Genomic DNA, 21,373 nt, shown 5'->3' on the forward strand with positions numbered 1-21,373 from the left:
TCAACACCAGTCTGTCCAACATAGTGAAACTCCATCTCTACCAAAAATACAAAAAGCAACCAGGCATGGTGGCATGTGCCTGTAGTCCCGGCTACTCAGGAGGCTGAGGCAGGAGAATCACTTGAGTCCAGGAGGCAGAAGTTGCAGTGAGTAAAAGGGAGGCCACTGCACTCCAGCCTGGGGACAGCATGAGACTCCTTCTCAACAAAACAAACCAAAAAAACCAAAAAAAATATAAAAACTGCATTTTGAGAAATCAAAGGTTAGCTTGAGCCTAAAGGGATTTAAAATTAATGAGCAGAATTAAGCAGACTTATGTTCAGAGGAAAAACAAATCTTTGGTTAAAACATCAGTTTTCTAAGAAGAATAAATCCTACTAGATGAGGCACCATTTTAATTTGGTGAGCACATTGATGCATTTGCATATGCAAATATAAGGCTGATGCTGATTTTGAGATTAGAACCTGGAAGGAATTAAATTGCTCCATCAAACAGAATGAAAAACAATGGGAGTTTCTAGTACGTGCTCCAGAAGGGAAGGGGGAGGAATTGAGGGTGACAGATAGGGATGGGTGAGAGGAGACAGAGAGAAACCGGTGAAGTAAAGATGAGTGCTGCAAAGTGTGAAATGGCCTGTGAGACCCTCAATAGAAATCTCCAGATTTCAATATCGTGTTACCCTTTTTGAAGTGCTATGAAGTAGACCCTTGCTCTGTCTTCAGTTATTTAGTAATGACTGTTCAATCCAGATCTGTGACTACAAGGCATACACATTTATTTGTTATAGGATATATGTACATATTTCTGAATCAGTATGGTACCAAATAGCAACTGACTAGGCATTTTTATAACTGTGATGTAAATCTCTTCTGTTTTTGAAACTTTTGGTTAAGTTTGTCATTTACGTAACATCTTACGTGAGTGGGGTTTATTTGCTTATTTGGTTGGGTTTGTTTTGTAGACTTCAGGACAGGGGCTGAGTTCCACTTCTGGATTGACCAGAGGCAGAACTGGAACAGCAGCATAATAGAAACAGCATGCATAGGAGAGAAAGATGACCCACATCTGAATTAATCCCACAGAAGAAGGGTTTCAGAGTCAGAGATGACTGTGAGCACAAAACTCCCCCAGGAATTCATTGGAATCTGGTGGTATGTCAAGGAGTAAGGTTTGAGATGTACTTAGATCTTAATGGGCAGACAGGATCTAGCTGACATCTGAATTACAGATACATGAAAAGAAATTGAAATGATAATGCAATATATTATATATGGCAGATAGAATAAATAGTAGAAAAGTTCAAAGTCAGGGAAGCCATTTGAGCTGAGGCAGATGGAAAGGTTTCCTGAAGGAATTAGGACTCAATGTGAATCTTGTGAAAGAAAAGATTTCTGATAAGGGATTGTTATTCATAATATTATTTACAGTATTATGCTAACCCTCTTTTGATTTTCTCATAAATATTTGGCTTCTAGTTTATGTCACGCAGCATGCTAGGCGGTCCAGATACAAAGATCATTAAGACATAATCTTTGTCCCCAAGGAACACAAAACCTAAGGGAAAAAGCAATTTCACAAGCAAGTAATGTTACTGTCTTACAACAGAGAGTCTTATACCAATATTGAGCAAAAATCCGTGAAAGAACACACATAGGCATAATGCTTTCTGCGTGGGTTATTTTAGGGAAGATTTCACCAAGAACTTGATATATGAACTGGGCTTTGTGTGATGCATGGACTATGACTAGTTAGAGGAAAAGAAAGGATATTTTAATCAAAAGGAATCATGTGAGCAAATCTAGGAGACTTGAAGCCTGTGGGTATGTAAAATATGGTCAGGTCCAATGTGGCTGAAGAACAGGTAACGCATTAGGAGAAGAGAAGGAGCTGACAAGTTTGAACAGCATTATTTATAGGTAGCAAGGAGTCCTTGCAAGTTTCTTAGTTGGAAAACACAGTTGAATTCATTTTGGAAAGATGATTGAATGGGGATGATGGCAACAAAAGAAGATAATTTAATTGCTACCATTTCCCTGTATTTACTTGCTAAGTACATTCAAAGTATTTGACACATATTTACTACTCACAGTAATGGTAAGAGGTAGATCTTAAGTTTTTTAACTTTTATTTTAGGTTCAGGGATATGTGTGCAGGTTTGTTATATGGGTAAACTCATGCCACATAGGCTTGTTGTACAGATTATTTTGGCCTCCAGGTACTAAGCTGAGCACCCAGTAGTTATTTTTACTTCTCCTCTCCCTCCTCTTACCCTCTACTCTGAAGTAGGCCCCAGTGTCTGTTGTTTCCCACTTTGTGTCCAGGGGTTCTCATAATTTAGCTTCCACTTAAAAGTGAGAACATGCACTACTGGGTTTTCTGTTCCTGCGTTAGTTTGCTAAGGATAATGGCCTCCTGCTCCATCCATGTTCCTGCAAAGGACATGATCTCATGCTGTTTGTATGGCTGCATAGTATTCCATGCTATGAATGTATCACCTTTTCTTTATCCAAGGTAGATCCTGTTAATCCTGTTTTTTAGATGGGAGAGTTATACTGGTTCCATAGTAAATAAGTGGTGGACTCAGGTTTGATTTCATCCTGTCTGATTGCAGACTATGTACTCTTAAATGCTACAGTGAACTGCTTCTTAAAATTATGAAACCAAGGCAAAAGTCCAAGATAGAGATTATGAGATTTTAAACTAGGAAATTATATTCAAAAATGGTAAAATGGGGATGGAGCCCAAAACCACTATAGGGAGGAGTGTGGGGGAAAGAGGTGACAGAGATGAATCAGTTTTCTTGTTTGGGTTGCCAGAATATGGTGAGGATATTAAGCCAAAGAGACACACCAATTTACCAAGAAAAGATGAAAAATACAGCCTTTTCATTATATCATGGTCTTTATGTCCCCAATAAGTAACCAAATGGAGGCATTGATAGTACTATTTTAGTATGTATGGATAACCTTAAATTCATGGAAAGAATACAAGGCTGATGTTACAAATTGTTGGCTCAAATTTAAGTGTGTGTTACACAGTGCCAAAAATTCAAGTAGAAAGGAAAGATTCAGTTAATCAATCACTTCATTGTTTGGTGTCACCTAATGAGAACATCTGGAAGAGCCAATGAATTTCACTTTTAAAATTGTTTCTCTGTCATTATGTGCTGCCACATTTAAGAAATGAGGCCAACCTCAGAGATACATATGCAAAGAAGCAGGCAATAATAGCATCTGTGTCTGTTTCTGGATTGTAAAAACATTCTTAGCCCCTGGCATGTGCATATAGATTGCTGAATTTTGTGAAATAAGAAAAATAATAATACTTCATATTGGTATAATGCTTAACATAGTTTCAATAATTTCTCAGAAAAAAAATACAAGCCAATATGCACATGTATTCCCAGATAATTAGTATTATAGCAGCATGTCTGACTCTTTAATAATTCTTTGTGTTTCTTGAATGTCCACATCATATTTGGAACAGAAATATAGGGATTAAAGGGAGTTCAGTAGAGTCAAATCACATGTGTTTTGCTCCTTGCATATTTTCTATACCAGCTGGGGAAATGTTAAGATGTTTTTATTTCTTGCAGGCTGACCTATTTAGAAGATAACGTCCCTTTGCTGAGCCCTAAGCTTATACACGCTAATATGCTTTCTACTTGTTTAGTTTTTAAATTTGCTTGTTCACTTAGTGTTTATTGAAATATTTCTTTGTTTACTAGTATATTATTTTATTTGAAGCCACTAGACAACAGGGCTTCTGTGTGCTTACCCGTGACACACAGCAGAAAGATGAACAAAAGTGTGATGTCCACAGACAGATGGACAAAAGTGTGCTGAATTAATGACCCTGCCTGATGACAGTATGTTGCATAATGATATTTGAGTAGCTTTAGGGACACTTAATTATCTGGAATATAAAATGCATCAATTTTAGTTATAGTATAGGATATGTGTAGATGTGTATCATATGATAAATACATGACAACTGGGGGGGAAATGCCTTTGTTTCACATCTACCCAGGAGAGGTAGAGAAGCAAAATCTTCATCTCTGAGACACTTACATAGCAACTAATCATTTTATTTTTGCATAATAATACCATCTATAGCTACCAGCTCTTGAATGCTTGCCCTGCCATGTACTTTACAGATTAAAGTGCTAAGCACTTAAAAAATTTTAAATTTAATCTAATGTAGACAGCAACCTAATGAAGTAGTAATTTTTTTTCATTTTATAGATAAAAAACTTAAAGCTTAAAGAGATTGAGTAACTTTCTCAAGGTCAGATTCTTAGGAAAGCAGGCCTTGAATGCAGGTGCCCTAAAGGCTGTCTGCTCTTTTTACTTACTACAACATCCACAACTTCACAGGACACTCAGCAAGATTTAAGGGATCAAGGACTAAAAGAACTTCAAGGAACCAGTTCTACAGTTAGAATATAGAGGCCCCTTGCAGATTGTTAAGAGTAAAGCAAAGTCACTGAAAACATTATATTTATATTCAGTATTTAAGCTTCATGCCCCACATATCTGTACCTAGCCATTTACCCATTTGGTGAGGTTGGAGAAGGTAAATCATTCACACATACTGTTTGAGTGACAGAACACAAAAAACAGTGAAAACAAGTCATACTTGTCCCAATTTATTTAAATTCAATTTCTTTAACACAAAGTCTACATTTAACTTTTTTTTTTTGAGACACAGTCTTGTTCTGTCACCCAGGCTGGAGTGCAGTGGCACAATCTTGGCTTACTGTAACCTCCACTTCCTGGGTTCCAGTGATTCTCCTATCTCAGCCTTCTGAGTAGCTGGGACTACAGGAACTCGTCACCATGCACAGCCAATTTTTGTATTTTTGGTAGAGACAGGTTCCACCATGTTGGCCAGGCTGGTCTTGAACTTCTGACCTCAAGTGATCCATCCGCCTCAGCCTCCCAAAGTGTTGGGATTACAGGTGTGAACCACCACACCCAGACTATATATGACGATTAACTGAGCACCTATAATATGTAATTTATTGTCACAGGCACGACTGCAAGGCTTAAAAATCAAAAGAAAAAACAAGTATTGTAGCTTCTCTCCTTAAGCTTAAGACTAGTCATGACTGCAGAAAACCGGGGATGAGCTTTCTGCCCCCTGGTTTTTTGCTTATCCACAAAGCATCTTTGTTCAGCTATTTTCCAGCATCTTTACCCAAAAAATCCCAAATCAAAATTGCAATTTCTGGGTAACTCTTGTAGTTTGGGCAACACTTTATAAAACTGAATTGGTGAAATCAATCATGTAACAGACATGATTAACTGTTAGGGGAAGTAAACCAAGAGATTGCAAGTATAACTACAAAAGGCAGACCAAAATAATCTGAATTTTAATCCCAGGGCTGAAATATAATTAGGATTAGAGAGTACATGTAGGCTGGGCATAGTGGCTCACACTTGCAATCCCAGCACTTGGGAGGCTGAGGTGGGAGGATCGCTTGAGCCTAGGAGTTCGAGAACAGCCTGGGCAACATAGAGAAACCCTGTCTCTTAAAAAAATAATAAATAAATGAAAGAAAAAATGTACATGTAATTGGCGGAAATTTCAAATGGAAAAACTTGAATTTGTAAAGTCCATACTTAATTTTAATTTTTCCATGAAATCTGAGTGTTTTTTTTTTTTTCATGAGTTGCCATTTTCATCAGATAGCAGAAAACTAAATTTGCTCTTATCCAGGTGAACTTGGTCAAAGTCATGACCAAGTATTTGTTAATATACTTTGTCAGTTTGAGGTTTGTTTTGCTTCCCCTTATTGGGTCGTGTTGGGTTTTGTTGGGTTGTGTTTGAGTTCCAGGAGGTTTATATCAGGACCACTGCATTAGTAGTGAAGTGCAAAGGTCTGCTCTGTGAGCATTCTTTGGTCTTTGTGTGTCCTCTGGTCCTCGTGGTTGGTTGGTTGGTTTTTGATTTCCCAGGTTCCTGGTTGCCAAGTCCTAGTGCTCTGAAGTTTCCTCTCTCGAAATGCAGGACCACTCTCAACCTGACAGACTTCCTTTTAGAGGTCTAGGGAACTGCTTTTCTTAAAACGCTCTAGGGATACCCATGACTTTGCTAGTCGGCTGTAGGCTCATTGTCTAGCTTGCTGAATCAACAATGGACATTTTACTGTTCCTATGTCATTGATGATGGAAATACCAAATTCTGCCAAAATATATTTAAAGACGTTTATTCTGAGCCAATGTGAGTGACCGTGGGCCAGGGATACAAATCTCAAGAGATGCTGAGAAAGTGTCCTTGAGGTGATCAGATTACTGTTTGGTTTTATACGTTTCAGGGAGGTAGGAATTGCAGGTAGTATCATTGATGAATACCTGGAAGACATATTTAGTTCAGCCCTAAAACGCAGAACATCTCAAAAGTGGGCAGGGTGTGCTTGTAAGTCACAAGTTGGTTTTAGGGATAAGTCAGTTGACGGTTGAGAACTGTCTGAAGTCTTGAAATCAGTAGAAAAGAATGCCTGAGTTAAGATAATGGGGTTGTGGAGACCAAGGTTCTTATTGTGTAGATAAAGCTTCATAAGAGGCAACCCTGGGAGAATAGATGGTAAATGTTTCTTTTCACACTTTTGAACACTTCAGACTCTCAATCTCTCCTAAACCCAGGAAAGTCATAGAACAGAGAGAAGCATGGCTGCATGAATGAAGATTCTTTACAGATGCAAATTTCCCTACCTTAATCTCCTGGCCTTGCAACAGACATTTCAAAATATGTAAAAAAAAAATACATTTCAGGGTAAAATATTTTTATTTCCTTCAGGATCTGCTATCATCATGTGATGCTATACTACAGTCAGACTGGAAAGTAAGCCACATTATATAGGGTTCCTAAAAATCCATTTAATGAGATTTTATGGTTTGTAGGACATGACTCCCCAGATCCCTTAGATAAGAATTTGGGTAAGAGAAAAAAATATAAAAAAGCCAGAGTTTAGTCCTCACCATGCTGGATGAAGGGCCTCCTTCATGAATTTTGAAGCCTCTCGGGGCTGCATTTTGGGAAGGGAGGCACACATCTCTGTTCTGAGATACTCACAAACTTACCTGGCTTTTCTATGTTTCCATACTCTAGGCTCAGCCCTTTTTAGGGGGCCAGTGCAGGACCCTCTTTATTGGAGAACCTTAGAAGGAGCTAACTAACTTAATTACTTTTTTCCATGTCCAAACATTTTTCTTCAGTACCCAAAAATCTTTTCTCTCTGACGGGTTGGAAGCACTGGAGAGACAATCATCTTTCCAGCTCCGCTCCCATGTCTGTCAGAGTTTTGGCTCTTTATGTTTAAAGCCAAACTTCTGGCACTTAAAAACCTTTATTCTATTTTAAAAAGGCTTGATTCTTGCAAATCAAAACCATCTTAGCTTTCAAAACTATTGTTTTTGTTCTAAGTTTCAAGATCTATTTATAGACTAAATTGGCTCATATTCTCAGATACACCTATCTTTCCACCGAGGAGACAAATGCCAAGTGATTCAGTATGTAAAAGGTTGCAGGACAATGAGCAAAACGCTAAAAAGAAAATGCTTGGTTTTCACAGAGTTTTATTTCCGCACACTTAACTCCATGTTAAATGTCTGTCTCCCTGTGAAAAACATGATGAATACGCCCTCCCACCCAATCCAGGCATTCACTTGAGAAAATGGAACTGAGGTATCTGTCCAGGATCTCTTTTCTCCAAATGCGTACCCCACATATGAGAGAGGGTCGCTGTCCAGTGGGTTCATTTTGCCCACTGCTCAGAAAGAGCTGATTTATGAAGAAAGGAGAATCGCAATAGAGAAACAGTTTAATTCACTTAGAGCCCACTGAACCAGAGACGAGAGTTTTATTATTAGTCAAATCAGCCTCCCTGAAAAGTCCCAAGGCTATCAAGGATAGCTTAGAGGAGGGGATGTTGCTAGGGAGTGGGTGCTGCTGATTGGCTGGTGGTGCCATCGCAGGGATGTTGAAAATTGTCCTCTTATGTGCTGAGTCACTTCTGGGTGGGTTCACAGAAATAACCGGCAGGTCCAGGTGGAGCCATTGATAGTGAGAAATGCAAAAATCTGAAAAGACCTCTCAAGAGGCCAATCTTAGGTTCCACAGTAGTGATGTTATCTGCAGGAGTAGTTGGGGAAGTTGTAAGTCTTAGGACTTTTGGGATAATGACTGGTAATTATTTAAGTTGACATCTTAGAATATTAGCTCCCCTCATCTTCCTAACCTGGTGGTCTTTCATTAGCTTTACAAAGGTTTAGTTTTTGAGAAGGGCTGTTACTTAAATGATAAACATTTTCTCCCAAAGTTAACTTGGCCCATGACCAGGAACGACTGCGTGCAGTTTAGAAGTTAAAGGCAAGATGGGGGTTGGTTGGAACAGATCTCTTTCACCATCATACTTTTCTCACTGCTGTAAATTTTGCAAAGGCAGTTTCAGCAGTACATGAATATGGGATCGTCCCATCTTCTGCACCTGGCATTAAAGTGTTAGGTAGGAAACATAGTTATTAGGTAAAATTCTCTCTTTTCTCAGCTAGGAGCACTGTTTTCCTGAAGGGTCTCCTTTGATTCAAGGTTTCCTAGGTGACTCAGACATGAAGGTAAGAACAGCTTTCTTAAAAGGGAAAAAGAAAAGAGGAACAGCAGTTTTAACAGAAAGGTAGCGCATGACTCTCTTGGTCCTCTCCCCAAAGCCTTCCTTTCTGCAGAGTCATGGCCCCACCTTTGAGCCCCAGTTTGTCAAGGTCAAACTGGCAATAAATGAGACATAGTCAAGTCTTGGCTCTTGAAGGAACAATTTGATCCCCCCTACCTCTCCCTTTCTGGGTTCTTAAAACCTCACAAGCCTACTAAGATGTATATTATTATTCACAATATTCCTATATACAAAGCAAAAAGTGAGGAACTTGCCTTTTAAAAACTCTTAGCAGCTCTTTTACAACATTTTTCTGCCAGACTAGGCTTTGCTCAATGCTTACTGCATAAACTAGGGATGCTGGAATGGTTTAGTACTTTCCAGGGAGGAGATTTAGATTTTCTCCTTTTGCATTTTTAGCATTTTAGAGTATTTTTGATGCTCAGTTAAATTTAGGTTTTGCCTCACCCACTCCTTTCTATCCTCTCCTAAAGTAGAGGAGAAAGCATGATGTATTGTCAGAACATCAGGGGAGAAGGACTTGGCATCAGGGAGAGGAGTCTGGTCCATTATGCAGGCATTCGTGTACTTTGGCTTCCAGGGAGAGTTGCAGTCTCCACTGGCCTTTGATCATTGATATCCATCCAAGCTGGCATCTGAGAGATGATGGATAAGTAATGAGACTTTGTGTCTTCTATGTCACAACCACACTGCTATATATACTGTTATATAACATGATATTTGCCATTTTAACATTTTCTAATCCAGTGGCATTAATTATATTCACACCATTGTGGAACCATGACCATGATCTGCTTCTTAAACCTCATCATCATTCTGAAGAAAAACTCTGTTGCCCTCAAACAATAACTCCCCATTACTTATGACCCTAGGACCCAGCAGCATCTGATATCCTGTCTGTATCTATAAATTTACCTGTTCTAGATATTTCACATAAATGGAATCAAACAATATTTGTCCCTTTTTATCTGGCTTCTTTTACCTAGCTTAATGTTCTCAAGGTTTATTTATGTTGTAGCATGTATCACAACTTCATTCTTTCTTATGCCTGAAAAATATTTCATATGTATCCCATATGGGATATCTATGTGTGTGTGTATATATACCTCATATATATATGAATATATGCCTCCGAGAATACACACACACACACACACACACACACATATGTATACACACACACACACACACACACATACACACATACATACATACACACACATATATATCCAATATATATTCACTTCCATCTATTGATGGTCATTTGGGTTGTTTCTACCTTTAGGTTATTGTAAATAATACTGCAATGAATACAACACGTAAATATCTGTTTGAATTTCTGTTTTCAATTTTTGGGGTGATTGTACCTAAAGCTAAATTGCCGAGTCTTATGGTAACTCTATGTTTAACTTTTTGAGGAACTGCCAAACTACTTTCCATAGCAGCTGCACTATTTTACATTCCCACCAGCAATGTATGAGAGTTTTAATTCTTCCATATCCTCACTAACACTTGTTTTCCGTTTTTTAAACTATTGCCATGCTAGTAGATGTGAAATAGTATCTTATTGTGGTTTCAATTTTCCTTCCCCTACTGCCAGAGGATGTTGAACATCTTCTGACATATTTATTGACCATTTGTCTATCTTGTTTGGAGAAATATCTATTCAGGTCCTTGCCCCATTTTTAAATTGGGTTGTTTTCCTTTCTCTTTCTTTCTTTCTTTTTCTTTTCTTTTCTTTTCTTTTCTTTCTTTCTTTCTTTCTTTTTTTTTTTTGGTTGTGTTTTAGGTGTTTAAAAATATCCTGGATATTAAACTCATCAGATATAAGATTTGAAAATATTTTCTCCCATTCTGTAGTTTGTGTGCATTTTCTTGATAATGTTCTTTGTTGCACAAAAGTATTTTAATTTTGAGGGAGTCCAATTTACTTATTTCTATTATTTTTGCTTATGCTTTTGACGTCATATTGAAGAATGTTTTGGCAAATCCAGGTCATGAATATTTATCCCTATGTTTTCTTCTAAAAGTTTTGTGATTTTAGCTTTTATATTGAGTTGTTGATCCATTTTGAGTACTGTATGAGTAATTTTTGAGTATTGTGTGAGGTAGAAGTCCAACTTCATTTCTTTGCATGTAGAAAGTCAGTTGCCCCAGCATCATTTGTTGAAGAAATTCTTTTTTCCCATTGAATGAACTTGGCACTCTTATCAATCATCAATTGGACATGAATATATGTTTATTTCTGTACACTCAGTTCTGTTCCACTGAACTATATGTCTATTCTTATGCCATATCCTTCCAATTTTATCTCATTTTGGACAGGCAAATTGCCCTTTAATCTTTCTGCTTTGTTTTCAACTCTATTGTTTATGTATAAACCTTTGCCTGCTAATTAAGATTTTGTTCCTGAATTGTCAAACATAGAAATAAATATAAATTTAATAAGCTATCTTCTCTCTTTCTCAAAAATATCTGGCTCTTTCAAATGATAACCTCTTGGATTTCAAAACTATGCTGTCTACTGGGATTGTTTCAAAATCTATCTAGAATCTCATTTAATTTTTAAAACATCTCTGGGTTAAAAATTCCTGGGTTGTCTTTTATCTATCCCTCTTTGTTGTAGGAATGCCCTGTCAGGCAATAGAGACAGTTTCAAGGGGAAGAAGAGGCCGTAAGTGACTGACTGACGGGGAAGTCTGGTAGTGATAGTGAGTTTGCCACTGCCACAATATTATTTGTATTGCCTTCCTGAAAGGTAATATGAAAAAAAGATCATCTGATCAGAACAGAAGAAGAATTTACAAAAAAGAATTGGAATGAGGAGGGAGAAGGAACACCAGTTAGAAGGGAAAGAAAAATAAGAAAAATAGAATATTATCTAGGACATACATTAATAATAGTCTCAAGATTTGTAATATGAACCTATACCTTAGTATTGCATCCTATGTGAAATTTAATGGGATGAATCTTTATAGAACCCTATGACCAAAAAACTAGTAATGAGTAAGAGCACCCATATTTGCTTGATCTTTTTTGGCAGGGCTTACATTCTAACAATACAACAATATGGCATCTGCTTGTCTATAGAGCCCCAGCTTCTTGTTAGCCTATAAATTATCAATGGGTTAATTAGCACCTTCAAATCAAGGACATGGTCCAAGGTCATATGAAAGTCTCAAGATGAAAACAGTTGAATTTTCTTGGTACACTTGCTATACTTTTGAATGATAAATCTAGACCCAAGGTAACACTTGCTTTGCATTTAAAAATATTTTAAGATAGCATTTAAACAACAACAAAAAAGAAGTCCTTTGTTATACATGAATAATATTTACCAGCTCATTCACAATTGCCACTGTAACATCACAAACATGTGTTGTCCACCCACATGATTCCCTCTACTTCTGATGCGATGGTGGGAGACCCCTCAAAGAATATCAATGGTAAGCAACTCTCACCTACTTTTGGAGAGTTTGACTTGTTCTTTGGCTGGTCACCACTGAGAAAGAAATTGCTATAAATCTTAGATGTTTATGCTTATATCTCTGTGGATATATAAACAGGTATATTTTGAGGGAGAAGGGAATGAGAGGGGAAATCTGGGGAGGGAAGAAAGAAATCAAGCAGTTGTTTTGATTTAGACTTTCCAGAATTTTGTGGTTTTTCTTAGAAAAACACATGGTCTACAGCCTGGCCAATGATGGTGAAACCCTGTCTCTACTGAAAATACAAAAATTAGCCAGGCATAGTGGCACGCACCTGTAGTCCCAACTATTTGGGAACCCATGTGGCAGAGGTTGCAGTGAGCCAAGATTGTGCCACGGCACTCCAGCATGAACAACAGAGTGAGACTCTGTTTCAAAGAAAAACATAAAGAAAGAAAACACATGGTCTAGTGCAGAGGTTTTTCTCATGAGTTAACGAATCTAAAGATGATTAATTGACAAACTTCAGAATTGCCCAAACTACCTAAAATCCTGTAAAAATTTCTAGTATGAGAATAGTTTTTCACATATGTGAATTTTTCTGGATACAAGGATCTTAGACTTCACAAGTGTTCCTGATTCAAAAAACAAAAAACAAAAAATTGAGATCAAATCTAGAGCAAAGGTGCAGAGAGATTTTAACTTAATCATCAAAGCAAATTTTTAAATAGTGGATTCTTGGAGCACTGTGTTGAGAATAATTTTGAGGTTCAGCTGAAAAGGTTGATAAGAAGTATCTGTCAAGTGTTTGCTATCCTTAAAGTGAGTTTTTCCAGAACACTCAGAAATTATCTTTGTTCTTAATTCCTAGGATCTAAGGAAAGTACAATACAAAAGGTATATTTCAGCTTAGCCTGTGGATGAATTGTAAATTTGTTTTTAAAATAATGGAGCATGGCTTTAGGTTTTGAGTTTTTTTTTGTTTGTTTGTTTCTTGATATTTTCTGTACTGGAACCATTTGTCCTACTTCAACAACAAAAGGCAGGTACAACTGTAGCATCAAGTTAAGAAATATTCCATGGCAGTAAATTCAGTAGTTAAATGCATGAACACAGCTCTTGATTAATGTAATAGCAATAGTGAGTATGCATTAAAGACCAGAATTTGGCCATTTATGACTACAATTTTGAGAAAACAGCATGGATAAATTATGAAACTCAGAAACTAGTATACAGGAAGATTCATAATAGAAATGAAATGAGCCCTACACTTAATATTGCCTGAGTCACTCTGCCAATCATTTAGAGACTTGGGAACCACAAAAACATCCTTCTTTGTTCACTCAGTGCTTCTGGCTTCCTTGATGTCCACAGGAACCCAGATCTTGAGAAGAGGACTTTTACCCTCCTCTTTCTCTTTATAAGGGAAAGAGAGAAGACAAGAGTGAACAAACGGAGACACAGCTTACCTTTATCTAACTGCATGCTTCATTTAGAAAGATGCTCGCAATTTGTGTAGTACTACAGGGATTCTGTATTCTTCTCACTTCCAACTGGCAAAAGTGAGAACCTGGGAGAGGCTCTGGAAGAGGAGCACCAGGCCCTTGAGGCTTCAATCTGTCAACAAATATTCACTCATCACAAATTGGGGCAAGATATTGGGCTAGGTGCTGGGGACATGGACATGAATTAGACATGGGTCCTGCCTCCAAGGCTCTTAAAATCTAGCACAAGACCTAAGATGTCCTTGCTAATTGCTGCAATAGGAGGTGGAAAGCCAAAGTGCCATAGGAGAGATGAACTGTTTCCAGAGTTCAGAGGGAGGATGACTTTAGTACATGCAGGTGCCAGCCAGTTCTTCTGGTTTGCTAGCTGGCTTTACTCCATCAAGTCTGCACATGTGCGGTTATGGGGCAACTCCCCTCCTGCTCACTGCTCTGCTTAGCTGCATGAATAGCCAGAGTATGCACACTCACCTTCTGGGCCTTGTAAGAGAAACTGAACTCATGTTTTTAGGTATTTATAAGTCTCTTATATGATTTGGCTATTTATTTAACATGAGCACTTTTGAGTTTGTCTTTATGGCATGGCAGAACTTTTTTTTTTTTTTTTTTTTTTTTTTTTTGAGACAGAGTTTAACTCTTTTGTCCAGGCTGGAGAGAAGTGGTGTGATCTCGGCTCACTGTAACCTCCGCCCCTTGGGTTCAAGTGATTCTCTTGCCTCTGCCTCCCAAGTAGCTGGGATTATAGGTGTCTGCCACTATGCCCAGCTAATTTTTATATTTTTAGTAGAGATGGGGTGTTGCCATGTTGGCCAGGCTGGTCTTGAACCCTTGACTTCATGTGATCTGGCCTCCCAAAGTGCTATGATTACAGGCATGAGCCACTATACCTGGCCCACGGCAGAACATTGTAATGATTCATTGTCTTAGTAAGTGTCATGTTGATGTTATTTTCAGTAGAGCCAGGCGTTGACTTGCTGCATTGACAATAAATTAGCCTCTCTAAGCATAAGTCAAAGGGTACAAAACAAAGAAAAATACTGTGGTACTGTGGTAAGTGCCTGCTATTAATGGTTAAATATACAGTTTTTAATGTTATATATCTTATAGAGTCAAACTCTACTGATTGGAAGAAGTCAAATCAGAGGAAAATCAATTACTTTGTAGCTATCTCAAAATAAAAATGTTTTCCTTAGTATGTATAAAGTACTAATTAATATCAAACAGTGATCCCTTGTTAGGAGAATTGGATAATTACCATTTTCAGTAGAAATCTTGTAACACATAATTTACAAATAGTTCTTTAAACCTATAACAATTTATTATTGGTTCCAGAAATTGATAGCCAAAGCCCACTGAAGGAATTCAGAATTCTTGAGCTTTTGAGAGGATCATACAAGGAAAAAAAATTACCTACTGTTCATTTGGGATGAACCAGCAACCAGCCTCCTTAAGTTACAGAACTCTAAGAGAAAACTGGAAAATGAGGAGTTAATACCCACTCCAACATCATCTCCTCCTTCCTGTCATCCTTTTTCTCCTTGTTCTCTCAGAAGCAGTCTCCACCCATAGACTGACAACTTTCAGGTAGCTATCATTTTTGAGGAATGCAGGCAAACCAGTTTTTAGAGATTGCTAAGTATGACTCCTGTCCATAATGACCTTTATGCTGTACATTAATGTTGGAAAACAATTAAAATGAACAGAGTCGACAGTGTGCATATAATGCGGTATAATTTGGTTTGGCTATATTTGACCTTCTTTGTATGCCATGTTTCATTATTTAGCTTCTTTTGCACATAGAATCTAGTCAACCATTCATGCATGTGCATGGCAAGAAATAGGTTTGCAGGATGTTCGACAGCTTAGGGAAAGTGATAAAGCAATGTTGTCAAACAGCTGCACAACAGGCCTAAGAAGCACTAAGTGAGCCGTCAGTAAGAGGTAACATCACTATAAATTATCAAGTCAAAACATCTTCAACGTGAAAACAATAAAGTCATGAATTCCTAGAATTCTTAGAAATCAATCACTTAAAATCCTAAAAATTTGGACACTCCAGCAACAAAATGGAAAGTGCACTATTGACTGAGATTTTGATTCTCTTTCTTTTCTTTTTTTGAGACGGAGTTTCACTCTTGTTGCCCAGGCTGGAGTGCAATGGCATGATCTCGGCTCACTGCAACCTCCACTTCTCAGGTTCAAGTGATTCTCCTGCCTCAGCCTCCTGAGTAACTGGGATTACAGGTGTGCACCATGGTGCCCGGCTAATTTTTGTGTTTTTTAGTAGAGACAGGGTTTCACCATGTAGGCCAGGCTGGTCTAAAACTCCTGAGCTTAAGTGATCCACCCACCTTGGCCTCCTAGAGTGCTGGGATTATAAGTGTGAGCTGCTACAACATGGCTGGGATTCTCTTTCTATTGTTAATAGATCCTGTGACAATGGCCAAGTTATTGAATCTCTTTTTATTTTCCTACTCTGTAAAATGTCACTGATGACAGCTGCTTTACCTACCTTTCAAAGTGGCGATGAGGGTCACAGAAGAGGGTGTCTGGGGAAGAGCTTTGTACAGTCTGCGGAGCTGCGCAAATACTAGCCATTCTATCCAGCCTTCTGCTCAAGGTGTGGAGGCGCAATAAATACGTATGATGTCAACGGGCCTGATGTGGTGGCTCATGCCTGTAATCCTAGCACTTTGGAAGGCCGAGGTAGAAGGATTGCTTGACCCTAGGGGTTTGAAACCAGCTGGGGCAAAAAAGTGAGAGCCCTGTCTCTACAAAAATAAAAATAAGAAAATTAGCTGGGCACTGCCACTTAGGAGGCTGAGATGGGAGGATCCCTTAAACTCAGAAGTTCAAGGCTGGAGTGAGCTGTGATCCTACCACTGCACTCCAGTTGGGGTGACAGAGTGAGACCCTGTCACATACACAGAAAGTGAATGGAATGTGGTCCTAACACACCTGAAGTTTTTGAAACCATTAAAAATCACGTTGATCTCAATAATCATCATACTAAATTTGAAAATCGGTTCAATGCATTTTAGGGAAAAGAACAAGAATAGCAAAAGGAATCATAACATAGTTTGGTTTTTCCAAACATCTCTAATTATAGATCATAGATGAGAATGTCATTCTGACATGCAGACTTTGGATAAAAAGCATCATTTTGACTTAACAATGTTTCAACCTAAATCCAAAAAGCTTCTGTTTCCTCTGTAATCTTTATTTCATTTCTTTGTGGTTAAAAATAAAAGCAATTTGATCTACAGTCCACACATTTCAAACACTAAACCACATGTAGGTTATTTTGCCAGGCCCTTAGAAAATATGGCTTTGGCCCATTAGAGACTGGGAGTGTCCAAAGTAAGACATTATTATTATTATTATTATTATTATTATTATTATTATTATTATTTGAAGAGTGACTCAACCAGCTGAATGTGGAGATAAGGGTTATAGGAGATAATTCAGGGAAGGAGCAGCATAGGTAAGGTTTGAGCTAAGTTTAAGGAGCTGGGCATGTAGAGGGTTGAACAAGGGCATGCTGTGGCATTTTTATACTAGTTATTTTCTGACGAAAAATTTTCAAAAGTAGAGCAGGCATGGTGGCTCATGCCTATAATCTCAGCACTTTGGGAGGCTAAGTGTGTGGGATCATGTGGTCGGGAGACTGAGATTAGCCTAGCTAAAATGGTGAATCCCCATCTCTACAAAAAATACAAAAATTAGCGGGCATGGTGGTGTGTACCTTAGTCCCAGTTACTTGGGAGGCTGAGGCAGGAGATTTGCTTGAACCCAGGAGGCAGAGGTTGCAGTGAGCCAAGATCATGCCACTGTACTACAGCCTGGACCACAGAGCAAGACTCCATCTCAAAAAAAAAAAAAAAAAAAAAAAGAAAAGTATTTGGAACCATGCCTTTTAAGAAGAGAACTATATTATATTTCTATTAACATTTCTGTTATTTTTTGTTGCCATGGCTTGTTTTCACATTAGGTAAGTTTTTTTTTCTCTTCTTTTTTTAATAAAGTAGAAATCTTGAGTCCTTGCTGAATTTTAGGGTTGATGTAAGTATTGCCGTGTGATTTTCAAATCTTATTGATACTAGCATTGACCCTCTAATTGATGACAATATTGAGATGCCTATCCAGCTTTTCAAAGTCTCCAATTTCATCTGCCCACTGCTAACTTTTATCAGGTTTTTCTGTGAGCATGACTTCATTGTTTATAGCTCAGCACAACCTCAGGTAGAATTCCAGAATGAGCTGTGGCAGCCCTCTCACCCCATCCTGTGCCAGATGTTTCTCTGAGATGCACTAGATGTTTTGCTACTGTTTTAAAAGCACTGATGAAACTACACCATGAAAGTCCAGTTGCATATTCATTAGTTCTCTCTGAGCAAGTAAATGCAATATGTTCTGATTCAGTTTCATGGATGCAGCTTTGACTTTGTGTAGGTTTATTCCTTTTGTGAATGGCTTTATTGAGGCAATATTCACTCCCCTCCTCCAATCATGCTTCATTGTCCTGGGTGGTTGTAATCACAGCTCCCTACAGGGAATTCACACCTCACTGCTCTAGAAATCAGGATTCTCTTAGTAATTCTAATAACCGACTGTTTCTTATATACTCAATGACATGGCACATAAACACCTTTTATTGCCAGTTTGAGGTAAATCACTAAAATCAAACACCAGGGACTCATTTGGATGGAGAAGTAATGAGCAGGGAGTAAAATGGAAAAATACAAAGAGAACCTTCAGAGATTGCATCTGAAAGGGTCAGAGGCCCCATGCCAAATCAAATTCATGTTGGGGAGGTTTGTTCCAGTTTCTTGTGGCTCACAATTTGTCTCTGTTTTCTGCTCTGGTTCTTTGTGGGGTTGTCAAGCTTTACCTCCAATCTTTCTCTTCGCTCCTTCACAATTGCTTCTCTGAGGTTCCTGCGCACTCTAGCCTAACTTGTGGATAGGAAAAGTAATCAGCTGATTTATAGTGACAGTAAAACTGGTTTGAATGTTTAAAGTATTATAATTTTTAATCAACATGGCCATGAGGATTATCTTTGTCAAGAGGAAGGGTTAATCTGATCTGAGTTCTGGTCCACGTTAGATCATTTTGGGGCCTCAATTTCTTTATCTATAAAGTGGAACTAGAAATAACTTCTCGGCTTATCAGAAAGATGAAACATCCTAATGTATATGAAAGTGCTGTGTATACTATAACATGTTGAATGAAACTCACTTCACAGTCCAAAGGAGGCAGGTTTAGTGTTACAAGTAGCCTTTGCTTGCGAGAGAAAGCCAGGCAGTTCCCCTGGGTTTTATGATTTACATGAGAAGAAAAACAAAGGGATTTTCTGGAAACATCTTTTAATTAGGACAGAACATACTAGTTCAAATAGAACATTTGCCTGAGATGTCTCCCTGGGGCAGGCTGGTTGTGTTAAGAAAGCATTGCCTATACCAGTTTTTCCTACCGCAGATGGTCAAGATACTGCAGGAGACTTCACTGCTCATCTCCCATCAATCTGATTTCCTGAATATACTTGTTCAATTCTCATTTCTGGCCATTCTTCTCTGAAGTTTGGAGGTAACCGGAGTCTGTGCATGCAGTGTGGGTGCCCTGTTTCTCTCCTTTTGGATTTCTACCTGCCTGTTAGTGACACAGTGTTCCTTTACCAGGTGTGTGCTGGGCACGTTGAAGGCTCTCACAATGGGGCACAAGGCCAGCCCCATGAGCACTTGACCTACTTTGACTTGGCTTTGATGCCAGTGTTTACCCATCATGCCAGTGGCATCTCTTGCTGCCTTTGATTCTGCTGCAGGTCCTGTTAACTTTTAAAGCTAACTTTGAAAGTTGTTAACTTTTAAAGTTATTTTTTCTTCTTAGCTAAGCAAGCTTCTAATGGCTACACAGTATCATTTAGTTTAAGATGTAGAGAGTATTTATAGGTAATTATTAAATATACCTGTATTTTACTTACTGCTGCAAAACCATTATGTTCAAGGGCATAGCATTCCAAGGAGTTAATTGATTTATTGGGGCTAAATATCTATTTTTTTAGGCACGAGATTCCCTCAGATACCTTCTTTACTACTAACTAATGTTTTTCAGTCGTGCTTTTGGTATCTGACTTCCTGGTTGAAATCTCAGTTCATTTCTTACTACGGAAACCTAAGACACAGAATGCATTGAATATACCAGTGAGGTATCTTTAGATACCAGTGAAGTACCTAGACTTTTAGAAGTCAAAACTTTTGCACGATTTTTTTTGGCTGTAATTTGAGATGCCCAAATGGTGTTCCAGCTGCCATTCATTAAAATTGTATTCAGTGCTTTTAAGTGTTTGGTGGGCAGGAAGATCTCAAAGAAGCTTATGATTTGTATTGGGTTTATGAAATGGATTCATCCAATAAGCATGGGTTGAGGGCTGCTTCGTGGCTGGCCAGGAACTTTGGCTCAGACATGAAGAGTAGGTGTATAGCACCGTTCTCATGCTGCTATGGAGAAGTACCCAAGATTGGGTAATTTATAAAGAAAAGAGGTTTAATTGACTCACAGTTCCACATGGCTTGGGAGGCCTCAGAAAACTTACAATAATGGCAGTAGTCACCTCTTCACAGGACGGCAGGAGAGAGAATGAGTGCAAGCAGGGGAAATGCCTGATGCTTATAAAACCAGCAGATCTTGTGAGACTCACTATCACAAGAATAGCATGGGGGAACCCAACCCCATGATCAGATTACCTCTATCTGGTCCTGCCCTTGACACGTGGAGATCATGGGGATTATAATTCAAGATGAGATTTTGGGTGGGGACACAGCCAAACCATATTAAAAGACTCTCCCTATTCAAAAAGCTACTTGCTCACCTTTGAGACACATACTCTGCTGATTTCCCTCCTTCCTCACTGGCACCCTTTCTTTGCTGCATTTGTATTAACTTCCTATATGGTCTCAGCTATAAATCATGACTACTGAGGCTACACTGATTATTTTCACATTATGCCTTCCCTTAATCTTCAGAATGACACAACCAACTGCCATGTGCTAAGATGCTATATTATGCGTTTACTTATTAGCCTAGTTTCTTCCCTCATCTGGAATCCAAGGGCCACAATGGCAGAGGTTGCCTGTCCCCCTCTGCATGCTACCTAGGATATGCTGTGCATCAAACATAAACTCTCAGAAAATAGTTTCTTAATGAAAGAATCCCTTTGTCTAGAGCTTTCCAGTGTCCGGTAAGATATCATGCTGTAACCTTTCCATATTTACTCCCCATTTCTTGGCTAACTTCTCTTACTGTAGAAACTGTCATGCCTAGTGCTTCTCCAGGGTGTTCTGGTAATGAGACCAAACATGCAGTATGTGTACCAAGAGAGCAGTTTTGTACAGATTTTCTTTGATCTGTGGGTCAGAGACTTGGGTGTGTGGAATTCTGTAGGGAGCTGTCCTTCCTCAGAAGATTTCACTGTCTGACTTACAAAATTCTTTGCACTCAGGAATGGATTCTTCGTGCTGTGCCATCTGGTCTCAGTGCTGGGTTGTGAAGTGTGGGCTTCCAGATGGATGCTCTGTGCCTGGATGCTGAGGTCAGCATCAGAGTGCAGCAGGGAGAGATCCAGGGAGGAGAGGTGGTCCTTGATGGATGTTTTTTCTATGCTCTGCCTAAGTAGATCTTCTATTTTGATTTTGGTTGTTTTTTGCTTTCCTATCATTTTCTTCTTTATAAACTCTTATGAATAATTTTTTTTGGTGGGGTTTCATGA

Source organism: Saimiri boliviensis, chromosome 4 (assembly GCF_048565385.1).
Source record: "Saimiri boliviensis isolate mSaiBol1 chromosome 4, mSaiBol1.pri, whole genome shotgun sequence".
In the NCBI taxonomy this organism is placed as follows: domain Eukaryota; kingdom Metazoa; phylum Chordata; class Mammalia; order Primates; family Cebidae; genus Saimiri; species Saimiri boliviensis.